This window comes from Otolemur garnettii, unplaced genomic scaffold (assembly GCF_000181295.1).
Source record: "Otolemur garnettii isolate 467f Iridium unplaced genomic scaffold, OtoGar3 scaffold00057, whole genome shotgun sequence".
Classification (NCBI taxonomy): domain Eukaryota; kingdom Metazoa; phylum Chordata; class Mammalia; order Primates; family Galagidae; genus Otolemur; species Otolemur garnettii.
The window spans coordinates 7,324,941-7,333,952 of record NW_003852452.1 but is presented as its reverse complement, the minus strand read 5'-3'; the positions used below and the strand labels follow the sequence as shown (position 1 = coordinate 7,333,952).

The 9,012-nt window shown below is 42.5% G+C and overlaps 1 non-coding gene across 1 annotated transcript; it reads right to left on the bottom strand.

Moving 5' to 3' along the window:
* Positions 1 to 3,292: 3,292 nt before the first annotated feature.
* Positions 3,293 to 3,439, bottom strand: LOC111726227. The gene has a single exon (XR_002774053.1). It is a non-coding gene; the product is annotated as a U8 small nucleolar RNA (small nucleolar RNA).
* Positions 3,440 to 9,012: the final 5,573 nt, after the last annotated feature.

Sequence of the window (9,012 nt, the reverse complement as noted above, 5' to 3'; positions counted from 1 at the left end):
GTCCTGTTTTATGTTTTATCCCAAATCTTATCCCAGAGCATGATACGTAGCCAAACTATGAACAACTCGTATCTCATAGTGATTTGTGAAAACTTTTTATTTATATGCTACTATATCATTTGGAGTATTTTTAATAAGCATTTTTTTCTAATCAGAAAATAATAAATCTATATTTCAATTTAAATTTATGTAAAATAAATCAATATAGAAATGATTAAATGTGTGTATTTTAAGGCACATAACTGGCTTCATATTAAGGGTAGTGGTGAACAAAATAATTGGAAATTAATAAGCTGTTTATAGCAAAGAAAAAATGCTACAAATATGAAAGCTTCTAATAAATGTGATCATGAAGCAACAACTTTCTTGGTCCTGCCTTGAAGGTATCTTCAGTCACTGGTATTTAGTCTCCACCTGATCTGTCTGAATAGAGTTCCTACTTTGTAACATAGAGAAAGATCTCTATAAAAATCAAATGAGGCTCACACCTATAATTTTAGCACTCTGGGATTCCAAGACAGGAGTTTTAGATCAGCCTGAGTAACAGCAAGTCCTTGTCTCTCCAAAAATAGAAAAATTAGCCAGGCATGATGACCTATGCTTGTAGTCCCAGCTACTCAGGAGGCTAAGGAGGGAGGACCACTGGAGCCCAGGAGTGTGAGGTTGCTGTGAGCTATGATGATGCCACTGCACACTCCATCCCAGGTGACAGAGCAAGACCTTGTCTCAAAAAAAAAAAAAAAAGAATCAAAAATAATCAAAGTCGGCTTGGCGCCTGTGGCTCAAGCGGCTAAGGCGCCAGCCACATACACCTAAGGTGGCGGGTTCGAATCCCCAGCCTGGGTCCGCCAAACAACAATAATGGCTGCAACCAAAAAATGGCCAGGCGTTGTGGCGGGCACCTGTGGTCCCAGCTACTTGGGAGGCTGAGGCAGGAGACTCGCTTGAGCCCAGGAGTTGGAGGTTGCTGTGAGCGTGATGCCATGGCACTCTCCCCAGGGGGATAGCTTGAGGCTCCGTCTCAAAAAAAAAAAAAAAATCAAAGTCAGGCGGCACCTGTGGCTCAAAGGAGCAGGGTACTTGCCCCATATGCCAGAGGTGGTGGGTTCAAACCCAGCCCCAGAGAAAAACTGCAAAATAATAATAATAATAATAATAATAATCAAAGTCATAGAAGCAGATAGTGGAATGGTAGTTGCCAGAGGCAGGGGGGTTGGGTCAAAGGGTAGAAAGCTTCAGTTATACAAGATAAATAAGTTCTAGAGGTCCACTAGACAGCATTGTAGCCATAGTTAACAATTCTGTATTACATACTTAAAAATTCACTAAGAGGTCCCTTTCTTCTCCCTATAATTCCCCGTGCTCTTTCTTTCCAAGTTGGGTCCAGCAGAACATCTTCCACAAAGAAGGGTGGCGAGAAGAAGGACTGGTCTGCCATCAATGAAGTGGTGACTCCAGACTACACCATCAGCATTCACCAGCACATCCCTGGAATGGGCTTCAAGAAGCGTGCTCCTTGGGCACTCAAAGAGATCCAGAAATTTGCCCTGAAAGAGCTGGGGACTCCAGATGTGTGCGTTGATACCAGGCTCAACAAAGCTGTCTGGGCCAAAGGCATCAGGAATGCTCCACGCTGTATCCGTGTGCAGTTGTTCAGAAAAAGTAATGAAGATAAAGATTCACCAAGCAAGCTCTGTGCTTTGGTTATTTTTGGCCAGGGCCAGGTTTGAACCTGCCACCTCGGGTATATGGGGCTGGTGCCCTACTCCTTGAGCCACAGGTACCGCCCTACCTTTTACACTTCCAAACATCTAAAGTCAGTCAACATGGATGAAAACTAACTGTTGATTGTCAGATACATCAAGTAAAGTTATAAATCAAACAAAATTTGCTAAGAGGATACATCCTATGCCAAGCATTAGTATCACTAATAATAATAACAACAATTATAATAGCGAAGAGTGCAGGAGGAAAGTCTTAGAGGTGACGGGTATGTTTATGGCACAGGTGGTGGCAATGGCTTCATGGCATATCCCTATTTGCAAACTCATCAGATTGTGTAACCTTTGTATGTCAAATAAATAAATGACTCTACCCCCAAATCAAAGGAAAGAAAATATAAATTATAAATAAATAATAAAAACAAAATATAACATAAGTCTTTTGCCTCCCCAGCAATTATTGAATAGATTACCCTCAGCCCACTCATACTGCTCCTCCTTCCAAATGACCCGGGATTGCACCTTCCCATCTGTCCACGCTGGTAGGAGAATAGAAATTACTCTGGAAGTTTGATTGTACTCCTATGAGATCACTCGCATGCTATGAGATGTTTTTATTCCAGTGGGAAAGTGATTTTCTAACCGTAGTCTCTCTTCCTTTCCCTTGTTATTTTGATTCTGCCCATTGTTTTCATCCTCCCATTATTCTCATTAAACTGGTTTCTTTAGTATGTTTTTCCTAGAAACAAATTTAAGAGGCGTTCACACCAAGTTGGGGTATTTAATGGCTCTGTCCCGGGCCACACCCGAAACCACTACCACCCCATAAAATGCTGCTTCCATTACCTTCTCACCATTCAGGCTATTTCTCAACTTTGTCACTTATTCAATCTGTTTTGGACTTGCCTTCTAGCTGAATCTCCCCAGTTTTCATCTCATTTCATGTGTACGCAGATTTTTCCCCTGACTTCTTGGCCTTTTCAAATGGACAGCTCACTAGGAAAGTCTGCCTCGGCCGAAGATGCTGCTTCTCGGATTAACCCCCTGGACTCCACATACAGCAACCTATGGTCAGGACATATCCTGGGCTCAGGCCAGAATACTGAGGAAGAACCCATTTTGGACCACAGGAATCTGGGTTCCCTCTTTATCTAGGAGGAATGATAAGATCGTTTGAAAAATTCGTCTTCTATGATTTACTACATTATTTCATTTGGGTTAAATATATCCTTATAAGCCATGTTTTGTCATGGAACGGCCACTATCACTCAAAAATACACAGAATTTTGATTTGATAAAACAGCTGACATTAAAAAAATGTAAGTGGACACAAAACAAGGAAAAGAACTCAATGCCTCCCAAGCCCATCTCAAATCTTATTCCAGGACCTCCTCAGGAATTACATTTTGATCCAGGTTAGGCCTGTGTATCTGATCTTTTTAAAAAAGATCAAAATGGCCTTTGGGAAGTAGCAAAGAGGGGATTTTTTTTCTTAGAAAGACCCGTGAATTATTCTAATCATTTTGTGATCCTGTACGTCAGTCAGTCGGTATTTCTTTTTTTCTAGAAGAATCAGATAGGAGCAATCAGGGCATTGTAAGTCCTGATTTCACAAAGGTATATGTACTCGTGTAATCATGTATCATGTGAGCTCTAATTATTACTTTCTAATCTGCCCTCCATAAGGAAGAACAAGTAAGGATTATCTCCCCTGAGATAGTATTTCTTGAGTGCTTGCTGTGTATGTGTTCTTGTTCCGAATTGTTTACTGGTGGACATAGCATATTAAGAAGTGAGGCCACGCTGGATGCACGATCTGTGAGCTAGGGAGAGAATGAGAGGAACGAAGACAAAACTTCAGCCTGCCCCTAAATAAGAAGAGCAGAGAAGAAGGGCAGAAGGGAGACACCCAACTCCTCCTGAGACGTCCTGGTCTAAATCACCTTTGCCAATTCCTCAACCCCAGCCTTTCCCTCTGTCTGAGCTGGAGGTGGTCTTGGATTCTGCTCCACCAGGAGTTGTAGGGAAAATAAAATAGAGATGGTTAACAACACTTGAATGTTCAACACACAACCCCTTTTTAAGAAATAGAAGTTCAAAATCCCGGGCCTTCCAGCTGGGCTGAGTACAACTGTTGTACCCTGAGTCCATGCCATCCTTTTGAAACAAAAAACAAAGGAGCAGTAATAAAAATAAAATCTGTGCTTGAAAAAAAAATATATTGGTCCCTTCCCACTCATGTTTATGTATAAACCAAACACCAGCAAAACAAACTGGCGGTTAAACTGGCATTTTAGTTATGAGCCATTGCATTAACCAAACAAGCTATGGGACACCCACAGGCATCTCTTATTTTTATGGTGCTGGATGGCAGGAAGGCCCGGGTAGGTGTCCAGGTACCCTACTGCTCACAGAGAGGCCTGAAACCTTCAGTATTTCCACACAGAAATTAATCTTAATCAAAATCATAAGAAAGTTTAAACCCTTCAAGAGGAGAAACTCCTTCTAAGCTCGGGCTTCATAACATTTTCAGACAGAGATAATAACTCCAAAGCATGACTTTATGACTGGGTTGATGCTATTTTTATACTACTGATTCCCACTCTGGTTAATGAACCCGGTGAGTTCTCTGGCTTACAGGAGATATGAATGGGTCAATGCCTGTTTGAAAACCTGTTGTATCTGAGGCTGCTTTTATTTTGTTCAGGCCACTGAAGGAGGGGATTTCCTAACTGACTTAGGAAAATGCAGCTCAAGCTGATGAAACCATGTTCTACTTATTATTAGACCCAGTGTGCTGGGGAGAAAGTGACAACCGACAGCTGTCCACAGCTAGTCTTGGAAAAACAGCTTCTTGAAATTACAGGCAGCAGGGGCAAGCGCCTGGCAGGCAGCATTCTGGGAAGGCACCTGTGTCAAGACAGAGACAAGAAGAGACGAAAGGATGATTCCTCCGGGGAAGCGAATGTGTGGTTTGGACTGGCCTAACCAGTCCCTGTTGGGTTAAGAAGTCAATGGAAAAATGATCCTTCCTCAGTTACTTTTATTTTGTTTTTGTTAAAATTTCTTTTGGAAAAATTAAACATCTGGACCTCTTTATGGAAATAGTTGTTATGGTGTCCGGAAAAAAATTATATATATAAGTGTGTGTGTGTGTGTGTGTGTGTATTTTTTTTCTTTTCACAGAGTTTGAATCCATTTGCTCAGGATAGGCCTGGGGGGACAGAAAGGCCCAAGGCAGGACGGCTGCTTCTCTGGCCTTCAAACATTTTGAAAATAAACCTTTTCTGAGTACATTCTGGGACGTTGGACTAACAAAGCATTTGTTCCACAGTCTTGAGAAGCAGCCTTTAGCAGCTGTCTCTAACAGGAAGGCTTGGCTGTACCCAGCAAAGACACACACCCTCCTTCCCTAGGCAGGGAAATTCCCTGTTGGTTTGAAGTTGGTTGTTTGTGTTGCTAAGTTGCTGGCATAATATTTTTTTTTTCTTGAAGTTGATGTTTCATATTTGGGAAGGGGAGAAGCAAACAATATATTTATGCCGGTTTTTAGTCAACATCTTTCTTTGGTGGAGTAGACTCTTAAAGGGAGACATATTCGGGAAGGATTTTATGTCCTCTTACTACCATTGCTTTGGAGAAGCAGTTGTAGAAGGAAGCGACTTTTTTGCCCCCTGCGTGTGCGATACACTCTTTCATCCTGAGTTCTGAGTTTAAGGAAAAGGAGATGCCTTTTTAAAACCTTCCTCACGGGAAACTCAGTCTTCTAATCAGACCTGTCGTGCCCATCCCTCTCTTGCAGGCCCATTTTGGAGCTCGTTCTGAGAGCTAAAGTCATCCTTCCCCAGCCCCGATCTAAAGAAAGAATCTGTCACAAGTAAGCCTCATGAAGGCAGGAAACTTCTTGTCAATTCTCTTACATTCTCCTCCCGCTTTCTCCCAGATGCTGTCCACACAGTAAATGCTCAATAAAGCTTACTGCAAAACACCTAAGTTTAACTCACCTTGGGCAATCAAATGCACGGAACTTTTTACATAGCACCCTCTCATTTTTGGTTCCATTCTTGTTCTTTAAACTCTTCTCTAAACAGAAATGTCTAGAGTTCCTCAAATCCATGTTTTTTCCTCTTAAAAGTTCTCCATCAGTTAACTTAAAATCATGTGGATTACCAACCTAATCCTAATGCCTAATGGCCTAATGCCATATTTAACCAAAAGTTCTTATTTATCTGCCATCTTGCTATTCAATCTCAGGGGGGTTTGGATTTCCTGTTTGTAAATGTGTCCTATTAAAATGCCAGTATTCCTGGGGGAAATAATGCCCCAAATAATTATAAATAATCCCTTCATAAGCTAATATAGGTTGAAAAATGGTTAAGAAAAAGTCCCTATGGGAAGGAGAGCAGTGGGTGTGACCACAGAAATGGAGCCGCAGGGAGGAACCAGGTGCCAGGGTGCAAGGGAGCAGGGAGAAGTCCACTCAAAGGGGAAACTGGTGGTTTCTAAAGCCCAATTTCACATAATTTACCCTTCACATAATTGACAGTTGTGCTAGAAGCCAGTCCTGCTCTTCTTCCCCACAGGGGATACATATGGAGGAACACTTTGAACTCCTTAGAAGGAAAGATTTTGGTAAATACAAAATATGATTATCATTACACCTGTTTCCTACAATAAATGAGGGACTTTTTATCCAGGTGTCTATTATCCCTTGGTGTCTTCTGCATGAAGGGGGCTCATTTATAATCTCATGTCTGTTTTGAGAAATTACAGATGGGTAACATCGAGATGGCAGAAGATAAGACAGAATATGGCAGGAGATGAGACATCTGAGAAGCAGTTTATGCACTTCAAATGGCTCACCCTGCAAAGATTGGGACGAGCAGGAAGGAGGTCCTAGTTCAGATTCTCCCAGAAGCAGATCCTGAGACAAGGGTTTGAGTGCAAGTGCTGTCGTTGGGGAGGTGATCCCAAGAGTTACCACTGGGGGATGGAAAGCGGACCTGGGAGTGCAGAAAACCAACAGTGCCTTATCTAGCAGTTCCACACTGTGAGCCACTTAGGGCCAGCCCTGCTGGGTGACTCTGGGAGACAGGGTAGAGTATGCCTCCAGACCATCCTACGTGAGGAATGAGGAACCTGGGATTTTCATCCTCCAGTTCCCATCCTTCATGCCTGAGGGCTGCTCCCAGGAACTTTAACTCCCTGACACTACTGGCTACCCTCCTTATGAACTGGGAGGCAGAGAGTCATAGGTCCTCAAAGGAGGTGTGTACTAGAACAGAGAGTGCTGTGGAAATGTGGGGGGGAGTAGTGGGCTGTGATCATAAAAAGGCTCCGTGGGCACTTACAGCACTCAATACAAACGCCTAAGCAAGAAGAGTTCACATGAATTCAGGGTCTTCAAATTCATAAAGAAATCCCTATCTTTTCCCCTCTTCTTGAGAATCGTCCCTATTTATTTGTCTTCACCCAGCACAACACTGACTCCCAAATCTGCTTCTGCAGTCTGTACTTCTCTGCTGAGTCCTAGTTCCATTTTCTCAGTTGCTTACTGGGCATCTCCACATGGATAAGAGCATCAGAGACTCAACACACCATAAATTCCCCTCTCTCAAAACCCACGGCTTCTCTCATCCTTCCTAACTCAATTAATGGCACCAGCATCCATCTATCCACTCAAGTTAGAGACTTTGAAGTCATCTTGACTGTTCATTGTCTTGCTTTCTGCCAATCTAGCCACTGACCCCTTGTAACTCATCGCACTCCCTCCGGCTTTTCTGCCACTGTAATTTTTTGCCATTATCATATGCCACCTGAACTATACAACATCCTCTCAACCGGCCCCTACTTTCATTCCTTTTCTCTCTCATCTATCCTATATACAACTACCAAAAGATAATTTTAAAACCTTCATCTGATTACATTTATCTTTGCTTAAAATCTTTCTGTGCATTTTCTTTGCCTTTAGGGCAAAGTCCAAACTTTTTTAATAATTATGGATGACTCCTGACAATCTGATTCTCATCTACCTCTCCAGCTTCATCTTTTGCTCTGTCCCTCCCCTCCTTCAGGTCAAGATTCTTAATTGCAAGTACCATAAATCAACCCTGAATGATTCAAGAAGCAAAAGAATTTACTGAAAGTAGATTGGGAGCACACAAAACCTCTGGCCTCAGAAGAAAAGAAGAAACAAATGGAGGTCAGGCAGCCAGCATACAGTCAAAATGCTGCCACCAGCCTGGCACGTGGAGAACAGCGCCTCCTGTAGCCGACGCTAGACAGAGCAGCTGGCACCTGAGACATGCATGGGCTAGGGGCTGCTGCTGGCTCTTCCATCACTGTCTCATGCTGGATGTTGTTGTCATTGCTGCCACCTTTCTTATTTTCACCCTTGGTCCATATTCAATACCCTCTAAGTGAGTGTGACTTAGATAGTGATTGGCTGCCATTGAAGTCACATTACTAGGCCCTGACTGACAAGAGGCCAAAGGCACAAGTAGATGTAATCCTAGCACTCTGGCAGGCCAAGGTGAGAGGAGACCAGGAGTTTGAAATCAGCCTGAGCAAGAGCAAGATCCCCCCCATCTCTACTAAAAAATAGAAAAATTAGGTAGGCATCGTGGTACATGCCTGTACTCCCAGCTACTCAGGAGGCTGTGGCAGGAGGGGCACTTGAACCCAGGAATTGGAGGTTGCTGTGAGCTACGATGAGGTCACTGCTGCACTCCAACTTGGGCAAGAAAGTGAGACCCTGAAAACAAACCAAAAAAAGTTCATTTGTTAGATAAGTATGAAAAAATTACAATTGTAAATAAAAATACTTTTTTTCCATTCTTAAACATCAAAAAACAGAAACAGTGTTTCTACCTAACAATTCTAACTGTGTCTCTAAATATACAAACACACCCAACCTCTCTGCAAAGAGAGACAACCCAAAGTCACATTAGTACTGAATCTAATACTGTCCACAGAGTTGCATAGTATTCAACCCGCACAACCTCATGGAGGCAGCCCTTCCTTAACAAAACTTCTAAACCAACAAAACCAACAGCTTCAAGGACAAGATACATGAAATTTTCAAGTTGGTCATTGGGGTATAAGAGTGAAAACACTACTCTGAATTTCATCTCTTCGTTTCTTCACCCATCTTCAAGCTATAGAAGAAACAGACCCATCTGTTGTCTATTACATGGGTGTGCTAGGTCTAGACCTTTGCAAAGCGTGATGAGGTTACAAGAACTAGAACGCAAATAGAGGCATCTATGAAGCAGCAAGCAATTCTCATCTG